This window comes from Eulemur rufifrons, chromosome 20 (genome assembly GCF_041146395.1).
Source record: "Eulemur rufifrons isolate Redbay chromosome 20, OSU_ERuf_1, whole genome shotgun sequence".
NCBI lineage: Eukaryota > Metazoa > Chordata > Mammalia > Primates > Lemuridae > Eulemur > Eulemur rufifrons.
In genome coordinates this window covers 5,382,117-5,407,753 of record NC_091002.1, presented here as the reverse complement: position 1 = coordinate 5,407,753, position 25,637 = coordinate 5,382,117, and the positions used below count along the sequence as shown (strand labels likewise).

General features: G+C 36.3%; 1 protein-coding gene, 1 long non-coding RNA gene and 1 other non-coding gene across 3 annotated transcripts in view; 1 reads left to right on the top strand and 2 right to left on the bottom strand.

Annotated features, from left to right (window-relative positions):
• Nucleotides 1-25,637, bottom strand: part of MAEA (macrophage erythroblast attacher, E3 ubiquitin ligase) — a 400,167-nt gene that overhangs the window by 188,821 nt on the left and 185,709 nt on the right. The gene's annotated exons all lie outside the window — the stretch shown is intronic.
• On the top strand, nt 1,245-25,240 carry LOC138400816 (uncharacterized). Its single transcript, XR_011236389.1, has 4 exons — nt 1,245-1,291; nt 22,888-23,013; nt 23,757-23,903; nt 25,038-25,240. It is a non-coding gene; the product is annotated as an uncharacterized lncRNA (long non-coding RNA).
• On the bottom strand, nt 20,125-20,186 carry LOC138401298 (U7 small nuclear RNA). Its single transcript, XR_011236458.1, has one exon. It is a non-coding gene; the product is annotated as a U7 small nuclear RNA (small nuclear RNA).

The following is a 25,637-nucleotide window of genomic DNA, read 5'->3' as shown; positions in this document are numbered from 1 at the left end:
AGATTTAGGATTCAAACCCAGGTAGCATACTGCCTTTTCCCTTATCCTTGTGAAATTTTATATTTACACTTATACATTATTAAGAGACATTATATTAATATATTAATATATCAATATATAAATATAAGTCTTTCATGCTTCCATTCCTTCAGGTCTTTGCTCCAGTGTCAGAGAAGCCTTTCCCAACTTCCTCACGTAATGCTTCAAAGTCTCCCGGGCACTAACTATCCCTATTACTTGCTTTTCTTATAGCATTCTTAACACCTTTCACATTATGTTAATTTGTTCAGTGTCTGTTTCTGTCTGCATGAAAGCTCCATGGGAGCAAGGACACTGTCTATTTTGTGAGCTTCTATCCTCTGCTCCCAGAACAGTGCTATGTGGAAGGTGGTCATTATATACTTGTCAAATGGCTGGGTGAATCAATGAATAAAAATACTCTGTTCTCAGAACACAATCTGAGAATTAAATGAGATGATGCATGTTAAGTGCTTAACACAGTACCTGGCATATAATAAGGGCTCAATAAATGTTAGCAATGTTTTCATTTCCATTGTACCTTTCGAAGGTACAAAGGTGAAGATAAGCTATATGATAGCTACTGTGTACTAAAAGGAGAAAGTTGGAGGCTCTTTCAGTGATCCAACCTTTAGTAAGAGCCTCTGGAGACAATGAAATGGAAGATTCGACATGACCACACCTATGTCTTAGGAAGGAATTCTAACAGAAGTGTATGGGATTACGTTATGGGAAGAAAAAATTCAAGGCAGAAGAACTATTGGGGAGATGTTGGAAAAGGTCCAGGATTTATATCACTTAGTCCTGACCCACATGGAGTTTACAATCCGAGTTTACATTCTAAGTGGAAACCTTTCATATGCTTATTTTCAACAGTATTATCCCCATTTTTCTGAATAGGGAACTGAGGCTTAGAGTGGTGAAGTAACTTGTCAAGTCACTTAATCATCAAGAGAAGAACCCAAGAACCCAGACCAAGAACCCAAGCCTTCCTCTCTATTCCAAAGTCTTCCTATTCTGTTAGTTGACCTAACCACCAAGATGTAGCTGTTCAAACTAAAAGTAGTTTGTAACTTAGACTGAAAAAGGTAAATTCATTTAATTGAGCAATAATCATCTATTACTGTTTATTGCATTTTATAATAATGCCTTATCTTGTATTTTTGAAACAGGGACTTTCAAGATACAGCAATGGGACATAGACAGACATGATTTTCTTGAGTCTGCTCCTGGATTAGGAGTGTTTGTGACTGTTAAAACTTACAATGATGAGGTAAAATATTCTTTATGTTACTAAAGTTCTTTATTTGCTAAAAATTTATGGGCCATATAGCCTAAGAAGTTTTAAGAGCACTCATTAACCAGCATTAATAATTTTTAATGTATATAGCCCTGAATAAAAGCATGACACAAAACTGTAGAAAGTTCCTGCCCTCAATGAGCCTATAATTTAGCTGAGAAGCAGAGACAAATTTCTTAACATAAAATTTAAAAAATCAAATGGTGAGCCTCATATTTGTAATCTTGAGGTTTGCTGATCTTGCTGGGCAGAGGGGATCATTAGGGCCAAAGCATCCCTCTGGTTTTGCATGGGCCAGTACCTGCTTTGCAAGTGCTGTAGCCACCCCCAAGCACAAGGGTCAGATAAGCGACCTCCTCCCTCCTCCCATTTTTGCAGGGGCTTTCTCTAGTAATGCAGCAGCCTCTGGGTCTCTCTGGTCTTACAGACGTCTTCCTCACTGGGAATTAGCAGAGGAGCAGAAAAGTCACCAGGTCAAGTGGAAAGAATATGGATTTTGGAGTAAGAGCCAAGTTCAAGCATAGATTGTCAGACACAAGTTAAAACCTTGGGCAGCTTATTTGATTGCTTTGATCCTCAGTTTTCTCATCTATACAATGGATATAACAGAGATGTCCATCCCCCACCATGCCAGCCTGAGGTACTCTGAATTGCTCATCCATTAACTCAAACCTGGTTGTCCTGGAGCTATGCTCATGGAGTAGCATGATGGCAGTAGATCAAAGCCTTGTAGAACAGAACAGGCATCTTCCTAGCTGGCAAGGAGAGGGTGCTTGAAGTAGACAAGGAAGAGTTCCTATTCTCATGAAAACTGGATGATCAATTGGCCCAATCTCAGGACGGACATTTGGACACCCCCCACTCATGCGGAGACAGGGAGCTGTGCTGGTCAAGGCTCCAATTCAATTGGACTACTGGACACTTGATTCTTGCCTGTTTAACAGTTTTCTCTTGGCATATTTGGCACCTCACTAACAGTAGTTCCACTTGGGACTATTTTCCTAGCATCAGGTGCCTGTTAAGACAGCTACCTTCTCCTTCCTATACCCTGTCTCCTATGCTCCTTGCCTGTATTATGTTCCTTGTTATACCAAAATCCAATTCTCTTCTGTTCTTCCCCAGTAATCCTTTATGACCAATCTGAAAATGTCTCCAAATCTTATTAAACCCAGAGCCCAAATTTTAGTTGGGCTAAAAATTGTCACATTAAAATCTGTTCATTGCTTTTAAAAGACGGAGAAGGCTCATTCTTCAAAAAACACAATCGCCTGAAACAATGTTCCCTTCTAAAAGGGAAAAGTGTTTTCATTCATTCTGAAAACATTCAACAAATATTTATTATGGGCCTAATATATACCCAGCTTGCTTCTTAGCTTAGGAGAGATAAAATTATTTTCCTAGCCCTTTTCTTGGCCCAGGAGAGAGAGCAAATTCTCACTCCATAGGCCTTATTCTAGAGAGGCTCTCTCCACCTGAAGGTTCGAGGACAAGAAACAGCTTTAGTTTCAACATTTCCTACAAAAGAGCCCTTTCAAGATCCTTCTCAGTACTGCACAAGTGCTCTGTTCCTACTGTGGTCAATGTGTCCAGGAGCACAGATTACTCTAAGTTACCAACTTTGATCATGTGCCTATTCTTATGGCGTGTGATTGACAGCACAGGGAATAAAATGGCTGATGGGGTGGGCAAGGCAGGCAATAACCATAGGTATCTGCCATACAAACCTATGCATTCTGTGTTCCATTTTCCATTTCCAATATTCCTATCCCACTTTGTAGAAGAAACTGTGGTTCTGAGGTTAAATGATTTATACAAGGTCACATCATCAACAAGTGGCAACAAACACTGAGATTTAAACTCAACTATTTTTTTCCAACATCTCAAGCTAACAGGCATTCAAAAAATGTTTGCTGACTTGAATATTCACTGGATCTTCTCTACATAGTCTTCTATGTAGAGCTTGAATATGAAATTGAATTTCAGAAATATAATTTAATAGGTAGTGACTAGTCACTGAATATATTCTTCAGGGAAGTATTCTTTGTTATTCATACAAAAATAGAAATAAATTATAAAACCTGATCCTTAAATGCAGTTTTATTTTACAAAATTTCCCCTCTAATGGTCTATTGAAGGAAATTAAGTACAAGACAAGATTCTTTAATTTTAGTCAAATCAAAACTGAAAGACTTTTAAAAAAGGAAAATATTGCATTTTACCATGTGTATAACATATACCTGGGTTTTTTTTTTTAATGATTTAATAGACTTGTTTCTTTTAGAGCAGTTTTAGGTTCACTGCAAATTGAGTAGAAAGTATAGAGTTCCCATATTCCCTCTGGCCCCACATACTCAAAGCCTCCCCTACTATCAACATGCCCCACCAGAATGATACATTTTTTATAGTTGATGAACCTATATTGACACTCATTATCACCCAAAGTCCATAGCTTACACTACAGTATATTATTCTTGGTGTTGTACATTATATGGGTTTGGATGAATGGGTTTATGCATTCTATGAGTAATGACATTTACCCACCATTACAGTACCATACAGAATAGTTTCACTACCTAAAAACCCTCTATTCTATTCACTAAAAATCTGCCTATTCATCCCTCCCTCTCTCCAACCCTTGGCAACCACTAATCTTTTTACTGTTTCCATAGTTTTGCCTTTTCACAGACTCTCATAAAGTTGGGATCATACAGTAGTGGTCTTTTCAGATTGGTGTCTTTCACTTAGTAATATGCATTTAAGGTTCCTCCATGACTTTCAGTTGCTTGCTAGCTCATTTATTTTTAGTGCTAAATAATACTCCATGGTCAGGACATACCACAGTTTATATATTCACCTACAAAAGCACATCTTCATTCCTTCCATGTTTTGGCAAGTTGCTATAAATATTCATGTGCAAGATTCGGTGTGCACCTAAGTTTTCATATCATTTAGGTAAATACCAAGAAGCATACTGCTGGATCATGTGCTAAGAATATGTTTACTTTTCAAAGAAACTACCAAACTGTCTTCAAAAGTGGCTGTGCTATTTTGCATTCACACCAGCATGAATGAGAGTTCCTGTTGCTCCACATTCTTGCCATCATTTGGTGTTTTCAGCGTTTTGGACTTTGACCATTCTAACAGGTGTATAGTGGTGTCTCATGGTTGTTTTCTCAGTTCCCTAATGACATATGGCATTGGGCACCTTTTCATATGCTTATTTGCCATCTGTATGTCTTCTTCTGTGACCTGTTCAGATTTCTGCTCATTTTTAAAAAATATTTATTTTTTATTGATACCTAATAGATATGCACAGTTTTGGGGTGCATGTGATTATTTAATACATTTATATAATTTCTAAAGATCAAATCAGTGTACTTGGGATATCCATCACCTTAAATAGTTGTCTCTTCCTTATGCCAGAACCATTCCAATTCTCTCTTCTAGCTATTTTGAAACATAAAACACATTGTTGTAAACTATAGCCATCCTAATCATCTAATACTAAGTCTAACTTCTTCTATTGAACCACATATTTATACCCATTAATCAACTTATCTTCATCCTGCCCCCCACTTCCTGGCCTCTGTTAACCACCAATCTACTCTCTATCTTCATGAGATCTATTTTTATAGCTCCCACATATGAGTGAGAACATGTAATATTTATCTTTCTGTGCTTGCCTTATTTCACTAAATATAATAACCTCCAGTTCCATCCATGTTACTACAAATTACATGAATGAAAAAGAATTTCAATCTTTTTTATGTCTGAATAATATTCCATTGTGTATATACACCACATTTTCTTTATACATTCATCCATTGATGGGCACTTGGGTTAATTTCATATTTTGGCTATTGTACACAGTGCTGCAACAAACATGGGAGTGCAGCTGTCTTTTCAATATACTGATTTCCATTCTTTTGGATATATACTCAGTAGTGAAATTGCTGAATCATATAGTAGTTCTATTTTTAGTTTTTCGAGGAACCTCTATAACTGTTCTCCATAGTAGCTGTAGTAGTTTACATTCCCATCAACAGTGAACAAAGGTTACCCTTTCCTCACATCCTTGTGAGCACCCAATTATTGCCTGTCTTTTTGATTAAAGTCAGTATAAGTGGGGTGAGATAATATCTTATTATAGCTTTGATTTGCATCTCTCTGATGATTAGTGATGTTGAGCATTTTTTCATAAATCTACTGGTCATTTTGTATGCCTTCTTTTGAGTAGCATCTATTCAGGTCTTTTGTCCAATTTTTAATTAGATTATTTGGGTTTTTTGCTATTGAGTTGTTTAGATTGCTTATATAATCTGGTTATTAATCCCTTGTTAGATAGGTAGTTTGCAAATATTTTCTCCCATTCTGTGGGTTGTTTCTTCACTTTTTAAAAAATTTTAGAATATTATGGGCTTACAAACATTTTGGTTACATGAATTGCTTTTGTACAGTTTGAGTCAAAGTTATAAGTGTGTCCATCACCCAGGTAGTGTGCATCGTACTTGTTAGGTGTGAATTTACTCATCCCCTCCTTACCCCTCCCACCTGCTTGATTTCCGTTGAATTTTACTACCATATGTGGACATGAATATTGATCTATTAGTTCCAATTCAGTAGTGAGTCCATGTGGTTTTTGTCTTTCCATTCTTGCAATACTTCACTTAAAATGATAGTCTCTAGTTCCATCCAGATTGTTACAAAAGGTGTTAGTTCATCGTTTTTTTATGGCTGAGTAATACTCCATGGTATATACATATCACATTTTATTAATCCACTCATGTATTGATGAGCACTTGAGTTGTTTCCATATCTTTGCAATTGTGAATTGTGCTGCTATAAACATTCAAGTGCAAGTGTCTTTTTTATAAAATGTCTTTTTTTTCTTTGGGTAAATACCCAGTAGTGGGATTTCTGGATCAAATGTTAGGTCTACTTTTAGTTCTTTGAGGTATCTCCATACTACTTGTCATAGAGGTTATACTAGTTTGCAGTCCCACCCTCAGTGTATCAGTGTTCCTTTCTTTCTGCATCCATGCCAGCATCTGTTGTTTTGGGACTTTTTGATTAAAGCCATTCTCACTGGAGTTAGGTGACATGTCATTGTGGTTTTGATTTGCATTTCCCTGATGATTAGAGACATTGATCACTTTTTCATGTTTATTGGTCCTTGGTTTAACTTCTTTTGAAAATCTTCCGTTCACGTCCTTTGCCCACTTTTTAATGGGGTTGTTTGATGTTTTCTTGCTGATTTGCTTGAGTTCTCTGTAAATTCTGGTTATTAGCCCTTTATCAGATGTATAGCATATCAGTATTTTCTCCCATTTTGTAGGTTGTCTATTTGCCCTATTGAATGTTTCCTTGGCTATGCAGAAGCTTTTTAATCTAATCAGGTCCCATTTATTTATTTTTGTTGTTGCTGTGATTGCCTTTGGGGTCTTATTCATAAATTCTTTGCCTAGGCTGATATCTAGAAGAGTTTTTCCAACCTCTTCTAGAATTCATATAACTTCATGCCTTAGGTTTAAGTCTGTTATCCATGGCGAATTAATTTTTGTGAGTGGTGACAGGTTTGGATCGTATTTCAGTCTTCTACATGTGGCTATCCAATTTTCCCAGGATCATTTATTGAATAAGGATTCTTTTCCCCAGCGTATGTTTTTGTCTGCTTTGTGAAAGATCAGATGGCAATATGAGGATGGTTTTATATTTGGGTTCTCTGTTCTGATCCATAGATCTAGGTCTCTCTTCTTGTGCCAGGTACCATGATGTTTTGGTTACTATAGTCTTGTAGTACAGCTTGAAGTCTGGTAAAGTGATGACTCCCAATTTGTTCTTTTTGCTTAAGGTTGCTTTGGATATTCAGGGGGTTTTCTGGTCCCATACAAAGCACAGAATTATTTTTTCTAGATCTGCAAAAAATGACGTTGGTGTTTCAATGGTGATTGCATTGAATATGTAAATCACTTTGGGTAGTATAGACATTTTAACAATGTTGATTCTACTGATCCATGAGCATGTTTCTCCATTTGTTTACATCCTCTGCGATTTCCTTCCTCAGTGTTTCGCAGTTCTCTGTGTTTAAGTCTTTCAATTTCTAATTTTATTCCACTTTGGTCTGAGAAGGTACATGGTATAATTTCTATCTTATTTTTTTAATGTTTGAGACATGCTTTGTGGCCTAGGATGTGATCAATCTTAGAGAATGTTCCATGAGCTGATGAGAAGAATGTATATTCAGTGGGTTTTGGGTAGAATACTCTGTAAATGTCTGTTAGGCCCATTTGTTCTAGAGTTCCATTTAAGTCCATTGTTTCTTTGCTTATTTTCTGCTTGGAGGATCTGTCCCATTCTGTCAGTGGGGTGCTAAAGTCCCCAGATATTATGATACTGCTGTTTATCATTTTTGTTTAGATCAAGTAGGGTTTGCTTTATAAATCTAGGTGCACCTGTGTTAGGTGCCGAAATATTTAGTGTTGTTATGTCTTCTTGTTGAATTGTTCCCTTATACCATTATATAATGACCATCTTTGTCTTTCTTTACTTTTGCTGATTTGAAGTCTGTTATTGGATATGAGAATGGTTACCTCAGCTTTCTTTCAGTTTCCATTTGCATGGAATATTGTTTTCCATCCCTTCACGTTGAATCTGAATGAGTCCTTGTAGGTTAGATGTGTTTCCTGGAGATAGCAGATACTTGGCTTGTATTTTTTTATACATTCAGCCAGCCTATCTCTCTTGAGTGGGGAGTTCAAACCATTTCCATTTATTGAAAGAACTGATAAATGGAGTAAATATCTGTTCATCCTGTTGGGTAGAACTTTATTGCTTTGTTTTACCACTTGAGGCATTATGGTATGGGCTCTGGGCTTTAGCTTTTGGGTGATTTTACACTGGTGGGTGACTACTGTTATGATCCATGTATAATGCAGTTGAGTACTTCCTGCAGGGCAGGTCTGGTCTCGACAGATTCCCTCAGTGTTTGCTTGTCTGAGAAAGTCTTTATTTCTCCCTCATATAAGAAACTTAATTTTATAGAATAAAAATTTCTAGGCTGGCCATTATTCTGTTTGAGAAGACTGAGAATGGGGCCCCAGTCCCTTCTGGCTTGTAAAGTCTCAGTTGAGAAGTCTGCAGTTAGTCTGATGAGTTTTCCTTTACAAGTTACCTGTTGCTTTTGCCTTACAGCGCATAGGAGTGCCTCTTTTGTGTTTACTTTGGCAAGTAAGATGACAATGTGTTGTAGTGATTGCCTCTTTCCAATGACTCTCCCAAAGGTCCTTTGATCTCCTTGCACCTGGATATCTAGATTTCTAGCAAGGACAGGGAAATTTTCCTCAATTATTTCCACAAATGGGTTTTCCAACCATTGTGTATTTTCTTCTTTGCCCTCAGGGATGCTTATGATTCTTATGATTAAGCCTCTTTACATAATCCTATATATCTTGTAGGTTTTGTTCCTCTCATTTCTCAGTTCTTTCTCTTTGACTGATTTGTTTAACTAGTAGGTGTTGTCTTCAAGATCTGAGAATCTTTCTTCTGCCTGATATAGCCAATTCTTAAGGCTTTCTATCATGTTTTGTATTTCCTTGAATGAATTTTTCATTTGCAGAAGCTGTTTGATTTTTTAAAAATATTTTATTTTCTTAGTAAATTTTTCATTCATTTCCTGCATTGTTTTCGTGGTTTCTTTGTGTTGGGTTTCCATTTTTTCTTGTATTTCATTGAGCTTCCTTACAATCCATATTCTAAATACTTCATCTGTCATTTCTATCTTGTCATTTTGTTGGTATCCATTAGTAAGGGTTTGCTATTTTCTTTTGGGGGAGTCCTTTTTCTCTGATTTTTCACATTTCTGGAGTTCTTTCACTGATTCTTTCTCACCTGGCCTCTTGGCCGAGACCTGAGGATGCTAGGCATGGCTTACACGTCTGTCTCTGGGTCCCCAAAGATCAATCCCAGAGCATGCCAGGGAAAGGAGTGGTATCCTGAGCTGCCTGTGGGGTGTTCTAGCACGTTTGGTGTACCTCTTGGGTTACCCATGACCTGCTGTCTTCACCTCTTCCCAAAAGTGTGTAGTGAGTTAGGTCCCCCAGCTTAATCTTGGTGATGGTGGGTAGTACTTGTGAGTACGTATCAGCCACTCCCTGTTTGCTTGAGTTGGGAGGCTCTATGCTTAGCTATGGGTTGTTCCCCCATCATTTATTGATGTTTGCATGGAAAAGCCAGCTGCTGGGGACCGTTGTAAGCTCTGGTCCCCCAGGTGGGGCATATGAATGCCCCAAGCTTTAGGAGGGACCCTGTAGCTCCCAGGGGTTTGCATGCTGTCTACTCCCCCTGAGTTGGAGGGAGGAGCAAGACAAATCATAGCTGGATTACAGGAGCCTGAAAGGCTTTGCAAAGCTTCAGTGGGACTGAAAAGCACTTTTTTTGTTAAAAACTAAGACACAAACACACACATTGACCTAGGCCTATACAGGGCCCAGATCATCAATATCACTGTCTTTCACTTCCACATCTTGTCCCATTGGAAGGTCTTCAGGGGCAAAAATATGCACAGAGCTGTCATCTCCTATGATAACAATACCTCCTTCTGGAATATCTCCTGAAGGACCTGCCTGAGGCTATGTATAGTTCACTTTTTCTTTTAAGTAGAAGGAGTACACTATGATTATGGAGTTTGACAAGTCCTGAGATCAGCAAGGTGGGTCTACAAGCTGTAGCTACATAAGAGTGAATGGTATATTCCCAATTCAAAGGCCATCAGGCTGAAGAACCAGGAAGATCTGGTATTTCAGTTTAAAGGAGGTTGGTTGGGTGTCTCTTCACTTCGTTGATGGTTTCCTTTACTGTGCAGAAGGTTTTTAGCTTAATGTAATCCCACTTGTCTATTTTTGCTTTGGTTACCTATGCTTTTGAGATCTTACACAAAAAATCTTTGCCCAGACCAATGTCCTGGAGCATTGCCCAGTGTTTTCTTCTAGTAATTTCAGTTTCAAGTCTTAGATTTAAGTCTTTAATCCATTTTGATTTGATTTTTGTGTATGGTGAAAAATAGTAGTCTAGTTTAATTTTTCTGCACAGTTATCTGGTTTTCCCAGCACCATTTATTGAAGAGAGTGTCCTTTCCCCATTGTATGTTCTTAGTGCCTTTGTCAAAGATGAGTTGGCTGTAAACACATGGATTTATATTTGGGTTCCCTATTCAGTTCCATTGGTCTATGTGTCTGTTTTTATGCCAGTACCATGCTGATTTGGTCACTACAGCTTTGTGTTATAATAAATGTTGAAGTCAGGTAGTATCATGCCTCTAGCTTTGTTCTTTTTGCTCAGGATTGCTTTGGATACTTTGGGGTCTTTTGTGGTTTCATATAAATTTTAGGGTTTTTTAAATCTATGTGAAGAATGTCATTGGTATTATGACAGGGATTGCAATGAATCTATAAATTGCTTTCGGTAGTATTGTCTTTTTAACAATATTAATTCTTTCGATCTATAAGCATGGAATACCTTTCCATTTTTTTGTGTGTTCTCTTCAATTTCTTTCATCAGGGTTTTTAAAAATCATTTTCCAAAAATAATTTATATATTCGATAATATATATATATATATATTCCTAGGTATTTTATATTCTTTGTAGCTATTGCAAATGAGATTGTTTTCTTAATTTCTTTTCAGATTGTTTGCTGTTGGCATTTATAAATGCTACTGATTTTGTATGTTGATTTTGTATCCTGCAACTTTACTGAATTCATTTATCAATTCTAATAAGTTTTGGTGGAGTCTTTAGATTTTTCTAAGTATAAGATCATGTCATCTGTCAACAAGGTTAATTTGACTTCTTTCTTTCTAATTTGGATACCTTTGTTTCTTTCTCTTGCCTAATTGCTCTGGCCAGGTCTTCCAGTACTATACTGAATAAAAGTGGTGAAAGTGGGCATCTTTTTCTTGCTCCAGATCTTAGAGGAAAGGCTTTCAATTTTTCTCCATTCAGTACAATGTTAGCTGTGGGTTTGTTTATGGCCTTTATCATTTTGAGGTATGTTCCTTATATTCCCAGTTTGATAAGGGTTTTTATCACAAATGGATATAATTTTATCAAATGCCTTTTCAGCATCTCTTGAAATAATCACATGGTTTTTGTTCTTGGTTCTGTTAATGTGATGTATCACGTTTATTTTTTTTTTTTTTTATTTTTTTTTTTTTTTTGTTGAGACAGAGTCTCACTTTGTTGCCCAGGCTAGAGTGAGTGCCGTGGCGTCAGCTTAGCTCACAGCAACCTCAGACTCCTCGGCTTAAGCGATCCTACTGCCTCAGCCTCCCGAGTAGCTGGGACTACAGGCATGCGCCACCATGCCCGGCTAATTTTTTCTATATAGATTTTTAGTTGTCCATATAATGTCTTTCTATTTTTAGTAGAGACGGGGTCTCGCTCAGGCTGGTCTCGAACTCCTGACCTTGAGCGATCCACCCGCCTCGGCCTCCCAGAGTGCTAGGATTACAGGCGTGAGCCACCGCGCCCGGCCGTATCACGTTTATTGATTTATGTATGTTGAACCATCCTTGCATCCTTGGGATGACTCCCATACAATCATGATGAATGATCTTTTTAATGTGTTGTTGAATTTGATTTGCCAGTATTTTGCTGAGAATTTTTGCATCTATGTTCATCAGTGATATTGGCCTATAGTTTTCTTGTTTTGTTGTATCCTTATTTGGTTTTGGTATGAGGGTAATGCTGGCCTTGTTAAATGAGTTTGGAAGTATTCCTCCTCTTCAATTATTTTGAAGAGTTTGAGTAGAATTGGCATTAGTTCTTCTCTAAATGTTTGGTATAATTCAGCAGCAAAGTCATCAGGTCCTGGGCTTTTCTTTGATGTGGGACTTTATTATAATTTTGATCTCTTTAGTTGTTATTGGATTATTGAGGTTTTCTATTTCTTCATGGTTCAATCTTGGTAGGTTTTATGTGTCCAGGAATTACCCATTTCTTCTAGGTTTTTAAGTTTGTTGACATACAGTTGTTAATAATAGTCTCTAATGATTCTTTGTATTTCTGAGGTCTCAGTTGTATGTCTCCTTTTTCATTTCTCATTTTATCTATTTGGGTCTTCTCTATTTTTTTCTCAGACTTGCCAAAGCTTTGTCAATTTCATTTATTGTTTCAAAAAACCAACTTTTCATTATTATTTTTTAGAGGCAGCATCTTGCTCTGTTGCCCAGACTGGAGTGCAGAGATGCAATCAGCTCAGTGCAGCCTTGAACTCCTGGGCTCAAGTGGTCCTCCTGCCTCAGCCTCCTGAGTAGCTGGGACAATAGGTGCATACCACCACACCCAGCTATTCTTTAAATTTTCTGTAAAGACAAGTTCTTGCTACGTTGCCCAGGCTGGTCTCAAACTCCTGGGCTCAAGCAATCCTCCCACCTTGGCCTTCCAAAGTGCTGGGATTACAGGTATGAGCCACTATGCCCAGCCTTTTTACAAAAGACCAATGTTTTGTTTCATTGATCTTCTGTATTATTTTTTAGTTTCCATTTCATTGATTTCTCCTCTCACCTTTATTATTTCATTCCTTTTATTAATTTGGGGTTTAGTTTGTTCTTACTTTTCTAGTTCCTTGAGGTGCATCATTAGGTTTTTTATTAAAAGTCATTCTACTTTTTCCATATAAGCATTTATTGCTATAACTTCCCTCTTGGTACTGCTTTTAGTGTACCATAGATTTTGGTATGTTGTACTTCCAATTTCATTAGTTTCAAGAAATTTTTAAATTTCCTTAATTTTTTCATTGACCCATTTCAGGATCATGTTGTTTAATTTCTATGTGTTTGTGAAGTTTCCAAGGTTCCTCTTGTCATTGATTTGTAGTTTTATCCCATTGTGGTCAGAAAAGATACTTGATATTTCTACTTTGAATTTGCTGAGACTTGTTGTGTGGCCTGAGGTATGATCTATTCTGAAGAATATTCCATGTGATGATGAAAAGAGTGTGTATTCTGCAGCATTTGGGTGAAATATTCTGTAAATATCTGTTAGGCCTATTAGGTCTAGTGTATAGTTTAACACTGGCATTGCTTTGTTGATTTTCTGTCTGTCTGATCTATCCATTACTGAGAGGGGTGTTAAATTCCCCTACTAATCTTGTATTGCAGTCTATCCCTTTAGATCTATTAATGTTTGCTTTATATACTTGGGAGCTCTGGTGTTGGATGCATAGATATTTATAATTGTTATGTCCTCTTGCTGAATTGATTGATTCCTTTATCATTATATAGTGACTTTCTTTGTCTCTTTCTAGTCTTTGATTTGTACTCTATTTTATCTGATAAACATATAGCTACTCCTGCTCTTTTTTGGTTTTCAGTTGCAAGGAATGTTTTTTTCCACTCCTTCACTTTCAATCTATGTGTGTCTGTATAGGCCTACTGGGTTTCTTATAGGCAGCATATAGTTGGGTCTTGTGTCTTTATCTGCTCAATCACTCTATGCCTTTTAATTGGAGAAGTGAGTCCATTTACATTCAGTGGTATTAATAAGGACTTACTGCCATTTTGTCACTTGTTTTCTCATTGTTTTGTAACTCTTCTCTTCCTTTTTTCCTATCTTCCTGCATGGTTCAGTGATTTTTTCCTCTGGTAGTATATTTTCATTAATTGCTTTTTTATTTTTAGTGAATCTACATTCTAGGTTTTTGCACTGTGGTTATCATGAAGCTTACAAAAAACACCCTATAGATATAACAGATTATTTTCAAGCACTGACAACTTATCTTAGACCACAAAGAATAGAAACAAAGAAAAAAATGAAAAAAGTCTACACTTTAATTCCATTCCCTCACATTTTGACTTTGAATTAATTTACATATTTTTATATTACCTATCTCTTAATAAGTTGCCACAATTATTGTTTTTGATAGATCTGTCTTTTGTGCTTCATACTAGAAATCCACTAGAGTTATGAGTGGATTTCATGCCGCAATGACATTATTACATTATTAGAATATTCTGCATTTGTCCATGTACTTAATTTTACCAGTGGGTATTATACTTTTAAAAGACATTTTTGTTTGTTTGGTTGGTTGGTTTTTGATCTTTCTTTCAGATTGAAGAACTCCCTTTAGCATTTCTTGTAAGGCAAGTCTGGTGGTCGTGAATTCTCTCAGCTTTTGTTTCTCTGGGAAAGACTTTATCTTTCCTCCATATTTGAAGGATACTTTTGCTGGACACAATATCCTTGTACGGCAGTTTTGTCATTTACCACTTTGAAAATGTCATTCCACTCCCTCCTGGCCTCTATTGCTTCGGTTGAGAAGTTTCTTGCCAAGTGAATTGGAGTGCCTTTATATGTTATTTGCTTCTTTTCTCTTGCTGTTTCTAAGATTTTCTTTTTGTCCTTGACCATTGAGAGTTTATTATATGCCTTGGGGTAGTCATATTTGGGCCAAATATGTTTGGTGTTCTCTGATCTTCCCATACCTAGACATTTATCCTTCTCAAGTTTCGGAATGTTTTCTGTTATTTCCTTAAGTAAGCTTTCTACTCCTTGCTCTTACTCAGCTCTCTCTCTTGAACACCAATAATTCTTAGATTTGGTCTTTTAAGGTAATTTTCTATATCCTACAGGTGATCTTCATTGCTTTTCTTTTCTTTTTTTCTCATCTGTGTATTTACAAATAGCCTGTCTTCGCACTCACTGATTCTTTCCTCTGCTTGATCCATTCTGCTATTGAGAACCTCTAATGACTTTTTCAGTTCAGCAAATGTAATTTTCAGTTCCATTTTTTTGATTAATTATTTCAATCTCTTTGTTAAATTTCTTTAATGAATTTCTGAACTGTTTTTCTGTGTTATCTCGGAGATCACTGAGTTTCCTTAAAACTATTATTTTGAATTCCTCATCAGAGAGATCACATACTGCCATCTCATTAGGATCAGTTATTGGTTTCTTGCTTTGTCTGTTGAGGAGATCATGGTTCCCCGTTGGCTGTTGTTTCTTATAGAGGTGCATATATGTCTTTGCATTGAAGGATTATTTATTCCAATCTTCTCTGTCTGGCTTGTTTTGGTTTTTACTGGGTATATTTGCTTATAGGTTCTTTACCACTAGGTAGCTGCCTCCTTTTCAGCTCTAGATGGCGACTTAAGCCCAGATTCACCTTGGCTTTAGTAAATGATTGGAGTGCTGCCATTCCCAAATGGGGGAAGTCCCAAATGGGATATCCTGGCAGTGTGAGAAGGTTGGCTAAGGGTTTGTGCCTAGGGTACCTGGGGGATGAACTTCCTACAGTGTGGTGCCATTAAACAGCCACTCTGATTTGGTGTCTCTTTTGGCCAAGTTACAGAGTTGAGTTCCCATGGCAGGGGCTGGTAGTTCCACCTTCCCCCTTTGTCTCTGCCTATCCTCAGGGATATTTCTCCCTTCAGATACTCATGATGCTTCCCATGAGTTAAGGTAGGGACAGGTCTCCTGCCAGAGAACCCATGGTGGTAGGAAGCTGGTTGTCTACCTTGATCTCACTTTTTCCAGGGTAGAAACAGTGAGTTGGGAGAAAAATTTTCCCTGCACTTGGTGCCAGGCAGAATGGGGGAGGGGTGTCATGGATATGTAAGTCCAATTCTCTTACCATCTGCTTGGAGTTTATTCACTTCTTTATGGATGGCCCTGGGAACTGTCTCATTTTCATATTTGAGTTCTGGGGTATTTTAGGTGATAATCTTGGCACTGTATTTTTGTTTTTCTTCTCTTTTTAGTGGGAAAGAGGAAGGGGAGTGGAGCCAGCTTGCTTCTATGTCACCATTTTGGAAGTATCTCTATTTTAAAATTGGATTGATTGTTTTCTTATTGTTGAGCATTGTTGGAGTTGTTTTGTTTTTAGAGACAGGGTATCACTATCTTTCCCAAGATGGTCTCAAACTCCTGGGCTCAAGTGATCCTCCTGACTCAGCCTCGCAAGTTGCTGGGACTTGGGTGCACACCACCATGTCTGGTCTCTTTTGTTCAGTTTTAATAGTTCTTTGTATATTTTTGGATAACAGTCCTTTTCAGATAGATCTTTCAAAAATATTTTCTCCTACTCTGTGGCTTGTCTTCTCATTCTCTTAACAATGTCTTTCATAGAGCATTAGTTTTTAACTTTTTAGGTCCAGCTTATCAATTCTTTCCTTCACAGACTGTGCCTTTGGTGTTGTATCTAAAAAATCATCACCAAACCCAAGGTCATTTAGATTTTCTCCTACTAAATCTTCTACGAGTTCTATAGTTTTCCATTTTACATGTAGGTCTGTGATGCATTTTGAGTTAATTCTTATGAAAGGGATAAGGGTTCTGTCTAGATTTCTTTCTTTCTTTTCTTCTTTTTTTCCCTTTTTTTGCATATGGATTGTTGTTCTAGCACCATCTCTTGAAAAGACTACCTTTTCTCCATTGCTTTGCCTTTACTCCTTTGTCAAAGTTCAGTTGACTACATTTATGTGGATCTATTTCTGCACTCTCTATTCTGTTCCACTGATCTATTTTTCTATTCTTTTGCCAATATTGCACTTTCTGATTACTATAGCTTCATAGTAAGTCTTAAAATTGGGTAGTTTCAGGCCTCTGGCTTTGTTCTTCTCCCTCTATATTGTGATGGCTATTGTGTGTGTTTTGCCACTCTATATAAACATTAAAATCAGCTTGTCAATATTCGTAAAATAATTTGCTAGGACTTTATTGGGATTGTGTTGAATCTATAGATCAAGTTGGGAAGAACTTACATTTTGAAAATATTGAGTTTTCCTATCCATCAACATGGACTTCCCTTCATTTATTTAGTTCTTTGGTTTCCTTCAACACAGTTTTATAATTTTCCTCATATAGATCTTGTACATACTTTGTTAGATTTACAAATATTTCATTTTTGAGAGGCCACTAACATAAATGGTGCTGTTTTTTATTTCACATTCTATTTGCACATTATTGGTATATAGGAAAGCAATTCAGTTTCTCATATTAATCTTGTACCCTACAGCCTTGCTATGATCACTTATTAGTTCCAGCAGTTTGTCAATTCTTTTGGCTATTCTATAAAGATAATCATGCCATCTGTGAACAATCTGTTTACCATTATTTCCTTTTATTGCATTAGCTAGGACTTCTAATACGATGGTAAAAGGAGTGATGAGGGGGACATCCTTACCTTATTCCTGATCTTAATGTGAAGACTTCTAGTTTTTTCAGCTGTAGGTTTTTTGTAGATGTTCTTCATCAAATTCAGTAAGTTCCCCTCTATTCCTAGTTTGATGAGTTTTTATCACAAATGTGTGTTGAATTTTATCAAATGCTTTTTCTGCATCTATTGATAGGATCATGTGATTTTTCTTCTTTAATCCATTGATGTGATGGATTACATTGATTTTTGAATGTTAAACCAGACTTGTATATCTGAATAAATCCCACTTGGTTGTGGTATATAATTCTTTTTACATATTATTGGATTTTGATTTTCTAATATTTTGTTAAGGATTTTTTTCATCTATGTTCATGAGAGGTACTAGTATGAGTTTTCTTTTCTTGTAATATCTTTGTCTGGTTTTGGGTAATGCGGGCCTCATAAAATGAATTAGAAAATATTCCTTCTGCTTCAATCTTATGGAAGAGATTGTAGAGAATTGTTACAATTTCTTCCTTAAATGTTTTGTAGAATTCACCATTGAAACCATCTGGGCCTGAAGCTTTCTGCTTTGGAAGGTTATTAATTATTGATTTAATTTCTTTACTAGACATAGGCCTATTCAGATTGTCTATTTCTTCTTATATTTGTTAGACTGTATATTTCAAGGAATTGGTCCATTTCTTCTAGGTTGTCAAACTTGTGAGCATAGAGTTGTTCACAGTATTCCTTTACTATCCTTTTAATGTCCATGGGATCTATAGTGATGTCCCCTCATTTGTTACTGATATTAGTAATTTGTCTCCTCTCTTTTTTCTTAGTTTGGCTAGAAGCTTACTAATCTTTCCAAATAATCAGATTTTTGTTTCATTGATTTTTCTCTAATTTCTGCTTTTAATTTCATTGATTTCTGCTCCAATTTTTTATTATTTTTCTTCAACTGCTTAATTTGCATTTAATTTGCTCTCTTTCTCTAGTTCCCTAAGGTAGAAGCATAGATTATTGATTTTGGATCTTTCTTCTTTCCTCATGTAGTTGTTTCTCGGTATTCATGGGGCAATGGTTCCAGGAACCCCCAAGGATACCAAAATCTGAAGATACTCAAGTCCCTTATATATAATGGCAAAGTATTTGCATGGAACCCATGCATATCCTCCTGTGTAATTTAAACCCTCTCCAGGTTACTTATAATACCCAATACAATGTAAATGATGTGTAAATAGTTGCTACATTGTATTGTTTATTTGTATTTTTATTGTTATATTGCTTCTAAAGTGTTTTCTCAAATATTTTTGATCCCGAGGTGTTCTTATCCATGAATGTGGAACCCATGGATACAGAGGGCCAACTGTACATGCATTCAATGCTTTAACTTTCCCTCTAAGCACTGCTTTTGTTGTAACCCAGATTTCAATGTTGTATTTTCATTTAGTCAAAATATTTTAAAATTTCTCTTGAGATTTTTTCTTTGACTCATGTGTTAATTAGAAATGTGTTAAATCCCCAAGTGTTTGGGGATTTTCCAGCTATCTTTCTGTTATTGATTTCTAGTTTAATTCCCTTGTGGCCTGAGACCATACATTATATGATTTCTATTCTTTTAAATTCGTTAAGGTGTGGTAGATGGCCCAAAATGCAGTCTATCTTGTTCAATGTTCTATGTGAGCTTGAGAAAAGTGTGTATTCTGCTGCTGTTGGATAGTCTATAAATGTCAATTATATCCACTCAATTGACTGTGCTATTAAGTTCAACTACGTCCTTACTGATTTTCTGCCCATTTCTGTTAGAAGAGTGTTGAAATCTCCAACTATAATAGAGGATTCATCTACTTTTCCTTGTAGTTCTTACAGTTTTTGCTTCACATATTTTATGCTCTATAATCAGGTGCAAACATATTGAGGATTGTTATGTCTTCTTGAAAAAAATCCCTCTATCATTATGTAATGTTGATAATTTTCCCTGCTTCTAAAATCTACTTTCTTAAATTAATATAGGTACTCCAGCTTTCTTTTGATTAAGGTTACCATGGCATATCTTTCTCTAACCCTTCACTTTTTATCTATATGTGTCTTTGTATTTAAAGTGATTTTCTTGTAGATTACATATAGCTGGGTCTTGTTTTTTGACACACACTGTCTTTTAACTGCTATATTTAGACCACTGACATTTAAAGAGATTATTGACATAGTTGGATTAATATCTGCCATATTTGTTACTATTTTCTAGTCATTGCTCTTGTTCTTTGTTCCAATTTTTGGCTTCCACTCTTTTTCCTGACTTTTGTGATTTTAATTGAGCATCTTCTATGATTTGAATCTGTCTCCTTTCTTAGCATATCAAGTATACTTCTTTTTGTAGTGGCTGTCCTAGAGTTTGCCATATATTTTTCAACTAATTCAAGTCTACTTTCAAATGACACTATACTGCTTCAAAGGTAGTGCATGTGCCTTATAATGACAAAGTATTCCTAATTCTTCCCTCCTGTCCCTGTTAGCATTGCTGTCATTAATTTCACATATACATAAACTATGATCATTGGATACATTGTTGCTAAATTTTGAACAAACTGTTATTTGTTAGATCAGTTAAGAATAAGAAAAAGGAAAAAATTTATTTTACCTCCACTTATTCCTTCTTTTTTTTTTATTTTTTATTTGGGTCTTCTGGTGAGGACCAGAAGACCTGCTAGACAAATTCTAAAAGAGCTGTAACTGCTTATTCTTTCTTTAATGCTCTTCCTTCGTTTATGCATATTTGAGTTTCTGACCTATGTAATTTTTCTTCCTTCTGAAGAACTTCTTTTAAAATTTCTTGCAAGGCAGGTCTACCAGCAACACATTTCTTCAAGTTTTGTTTATCTGAGAAAGTCTTTAATTCTCCTTAACTCATTTAAGAGGCGGGACCTTACTCTGTCACCCAGGCTAGATTACAGTGGTGTGATCATAACTCACTGCAGCCTTGAATTCCTGGGCTCAGCAATCCTCCCACCTCAGCCTCCTGAGAAGCTGGGACTACAGGTATACACCACCATACCTGGCTAATTATTTTTTTATTTTTTTGTAGAGCTGGCATCTCACTAGGTTGGCAGGCTGGTCTTGAACTCCTGGCCTCAAGTGATAACACCTCAGATTCTCAAAGTGCTGAGATTATAGGCATAAACCACCAACCCCAGCCTTATCTTTAACTGTTGAAGGATAATTTTGCAGGATATCAAAGTCTAGGTTGGTATGTTTTTCTCTCAATACATTAAATATTTCACTCCACTCTCTTCTTGCTTTCATGGTTTCAGAGGAGAAATCAGATGTAATTCTTATCTTTGCTTTTCATAGGTAAGGCTTTTTTCCTCTGGCTCCTTTTAAGATAGTTTTCTTTATCTTTTGACTTTCTGCAATTTTAATATGATATGCTTAGGTATAGTTTTTTGTTGTGTTTTGGGGCATTTGGGGGGGGGGCATTTATGCTGTTTGGTACTCTCTGAGCTTCCTGAATCTGTGGCTTGGTATCTAACATTAATTTGGGGGAAATTCTCAATCAGCTTGCTTCAAACATTTCTTTTTTTCTTTTCTTTCTTCTCCCTCCTACATTCCCCTTATGTGTTAAGTTACACTTTTGTAGTTGTCCTATCATTCTTGGATATTCTGTTCCATTTTTTTTCAGTCTTTTTTCTCTTTTCCTTTCAGTTTTGGAAGTTTCTACTGACATAGCCTCAAATGCAGGGATTCTTGCCTCAGCTGTGTTCAGTTTACTAATAAGCTCATCTTGTTAGCAGAAATGAAGGCATTCTTCATCTCTGTTACAGTGTTTTTTTATCTCTTGTATTTCTTTTTTATTCTTAGAAATCCCATCTCTCTGTTGACATTACCCATTTTTTTCCTTGCATGTTGTCTTTTTTTTTCCATTACAACCTTAGCATAGTAATCATATTAATAGTTGTTAAAAATTTCCTGATATAATAATTCCAACATCCCTTCCATACCTGAATATAGTTCCAATGCTTGCTCTTTCTTTTCAAATTGGGTTTGGTTTTTTTTTTTTTTTTGGTTTTTTTTTGTTTGTTTGTTTGTTTGTTTTTTTGCCTTTTAGTATGCCTTGCAATTTTTTTGTTGAAAGTCAGACATTATGTGCTGAGTAAAAGGTACTTGGTACTGATTCCCATAGAGGTTTCTGCTTGTGGGTTTCTGCTCTGGTAAGTTGTGATTCTTTGTATCCCTCTGTATCTCCAATCTCAGGTGCAGCAGTTTGTCTTATGATCTCGAGTCTCTGATATATCTAAGAAGGACTGTTGATTTTCAGTTTGTTCAGTTTTTTCACTTGTTAGGATGGTGTGACAACTTTCAAGCTCCTTACAAGTCATACCAGAAGTCTTATACTTGTTTTTAAAATCCCAAACATAGAACATCCTAAGCAGAAAATCAAAGTTCCTGCAAAACTATAACCACTATCAACAGCTTGTAAGTATTCTTTGGAATCTTTTTATAAGCATATAGAAACATATATATGCAGGTATGGTTTTACAAACTATACTTTTAACAAAAATAGCATCTAATACGGATTGCTCTACCATAGAATATCATGGACATCATTAGAATAGATATGGGTCTAATACTCTCTTTGACTGCTATGTAACTTTCCTTGATTTAGGTTTACTTAATTTTATTTGGTCAATCTCCTACTGAAAGGTATTAAGGTTATTTCAAATATGCAATTTTCTACTACCTCACACTGAATATCCTTTTACATATAACTCTGCCTACTTGTGCATTTCCATAGAATAAGTTTCTGTAGGTAGAATTGCTGGGTGAGTGATTATATACATTTTAATTTTCTTTGAATGATGGATATTTATTTATTTATTTTATTTCAGCATATTATGGGGGTACAAAAGTTTAGGTTATGTATATTGCCCATGCCCCCCCCCCCGAGTCAGAGCTTCAAGCGTGTCCATTCCCCAGACAGTGCACATCATACTCATTATGTAGGTATACACCCATCCCCTCCCTGCCCTGCTCCCCCCCACCCCAACATCGCCCGACACCCAGTTGGTGTTATTCCCAAATGTGCACTTAGGTGATGATCAGGGAAACCAATTTGCTGGTGAGTACATGTTACCAAACTGTTCACCAAAATGGCTGTTCAATTTACATTCCCACCAACAGTATTGGGAGAGTGTTTATTTCTCCATACTATCCCTGGGTAGTTTTAAATCTTTGCTAATCTCACAATGAACAAGTGTTTATCTTACTGTAGTTTGAATTTTTTTATTACTAGGAAGGATGAATATTTTTCATGTTTATTAGCCATTTCATTTCTTCTTTAGAAACTGTACAATTTTTTACTAGATTATATAGGGGAGATTTATTTTTAAGAATGAAAAGTAAAGAATAATAAACCTAACCTATGGAAATCCTCAATCCTAGGTATTATTGTCAAAGTTATATGGCCCACAAGGAACATTCTATTTTACTTCAGATTCACCTGGTGAACACCTCATTTGCTTAGAATCTAATTCTACAAGGCTTGTGTCATTTGGAGGGAGTAAGCTGGTGAGTATGTGCTTCCCGAGTCCTTGTTGATGAACACAGCATCAGTACTATTCAAGCATGACATTGGTATGCAGAACCATTACACTCAGATTAGCTAGAAACTTATTAAAGTCCTGTCCCCAGATCTCAGTGCAGCAACCAAAGAGGGAGCTGGAGAGCTTGGAAGGGGTTCAAAGGAGAGCCGTGAAGTTGATTAAAGGGTTTGAAAAATAAGAGCTGTGAGGGAAGGTTATAAGAATTGTGATTATTCAGGCTTGAAAACAAGTGAAGGCTGAAGGGTGAATCAATAATGGAATTCTAATAAATAAAATTTCTACATGGTAGATGATGTTTGGCTATTTGCTAAATGCATTGAGAATATATGAAGAGAATTGGTACATCAGCAGAAGAAAGTTATATGTAAAGAAAATTTTCCTGAGACCAATAATCAAATTTTCTCAGCACCAAAGGCATTTATGTAATAGTAAATTTGATGTTCAGGAATATACAAATATACTTTCAGGTCAGCAGGTTATCACTTAATGCATTACTATTACAAGAAAGACTACTGAGTAGAATGAGGAATAGAATGGCAGTAAGAGAAAAAAGAGAGATAAAGAATGAAGTAGTGCCCCACTAATGAAAAGGGTGCAGAGAAAGGAGGAAGAAAGAAATGGGAGGACACAAAAGAGTGAGAAAGTAAAAGAAAAAAGTGGAGCTGTTTTTAAAACGTGCTGTTTCTTCCTTTTTTACTGTTTGTACAGCGGATCCATTTAGATATTCGAGTTGGAGAACATGACCTTGATACAGCTATTGGTCAAGCAAAGGACAAAGTTAATGAAGTTACCTTCAAGCTTGAACATCTAATTGAACAAATTGAGCAAATAGTAAAAGAACAAAACTATCAAAGGGTCAGTCTGCCTATTCAGCTTATTTTTATCTCTTCCTGCCAGGAATACATTTCTCAATGCAAAGCCCCTGGACCAAGGAAAGAATGAACTGCCTGTTACTCAATCTTTCTGAGCTAGAACTGTGTGGACACCCAGGGAGCAGGGAGAGAGTAATTTTTCTTCACTCTGCTAGACCATCAGCTCCTCTAGGAAAGGGGATTGCAACTCATTTGCCTTTTTATCCTCCGTGCCTAGCAAAGTGCCCAGCAGCATAGAGTGTGAGCTTACAGAATGAATAAATGCTTCCAAATGCACCCCAAATATTTGTAGAGGCTCAAGTATGCTCTCTTTCTAAATTACAATTTTGTTCTTGTGGCATTACGTGTTTTCTGAGTCATTGTGCTCAGTGGATGCTGATCAGACATGGGGTCTAATCTGCTCTCACTCACTACCTCGTGCCATCTCTAAGCTTCAGTTTCCTTATATGGAAAATAAAATAAGGACAGGTATGATAATTAGATAAGGCAACAAGTATTTGGCATAAAGGACTCAAATGATTAAATCTATCACTGTTGGGTAATGTTCACTTTGCCTGATGGTAGCAAATAAAATGTATAAAGTAATGGATCAAATTCCTGATATTTTACACTAAAATACAAAAATGTTTTTTTAAGATTTATTTTTACTCCTTAGGCTTGGCTAAGCAACAGATTCTGGCTTAGAAAATCAGATATTGCACTTTGGCATAAGAAATATATATCTATCCCCCTGACAGCTTCTTGCTCTGTTGCCTGAGCTAGAGTGCAGTGGCATCATCATCACTCACTACAACCTCAAACTCCTGGGCTCAAGCAATCCCCCTGCCCCAGCCTCCTGAATAGCTGGGACCACAGATGCCCACCACCACACTCCATTAATTTTTCTATTTTTTGTTGAGATGGGGTCTTGCTATGTTGCTCAGGCTGGTCTCAAGCAATCCTCCCACCTCAGCCTCCAAAAGTGCTAGGACTACAGGTGTGAGGCACTGCACCCAGCCTGGCATAAGATATTAATTGGGCAATATTAAATACTTTGAATGCATGCAGCAACCTCCCCATCAAAATCATGAGTTAAGTACTTTATGAAACTAAATTTGTTTATTTCTCTTCTGCATAGGACCGTGAAGAAAATTTTCGAATGATCAGTGAAGATACAAATAGCAATGTTTTATGGTGGGCTTTTGCACAAACATTAATCTTTATTTCAGTTGGAATTTTCCAAATGAAGTACCTTAAAGACTTCTTTATAGCTAAGAAGCTTGTTTAAAAAATTATCAATAAAGGCAAATAATTAGCATAATATAAATCAAAATACCTGCATCAATGTATATTACTTTTATGATCTCAAAGTTATCAGAGGTTGAAATTAATGTTATAGCATTCTAACATTAATAAAATGTTACCTGAACAATGTATCTTCTGAATTTGATAGCATAAGCACATCATCTTATTCTTATTTTAAATTTGGTATAGATCAGCACTGTTCAAGAGAAATAAAATGTGAGCTACATATGTAATTTTGTTTTCTGGTCTCCACATTAAAAAGCTTTTTTAAGGGTAAAATTAACCCTAGTGACATATATGTAACCCAATATAGCAAAAATATTATCATTTCAACACATGTAATCAATATAAAATTATTAAGATATTTTACATTATTTTTTCCACCTAAAGTCTTAGAAACCCCAGTTGTATTTTACACTCAGCACATCTCAAT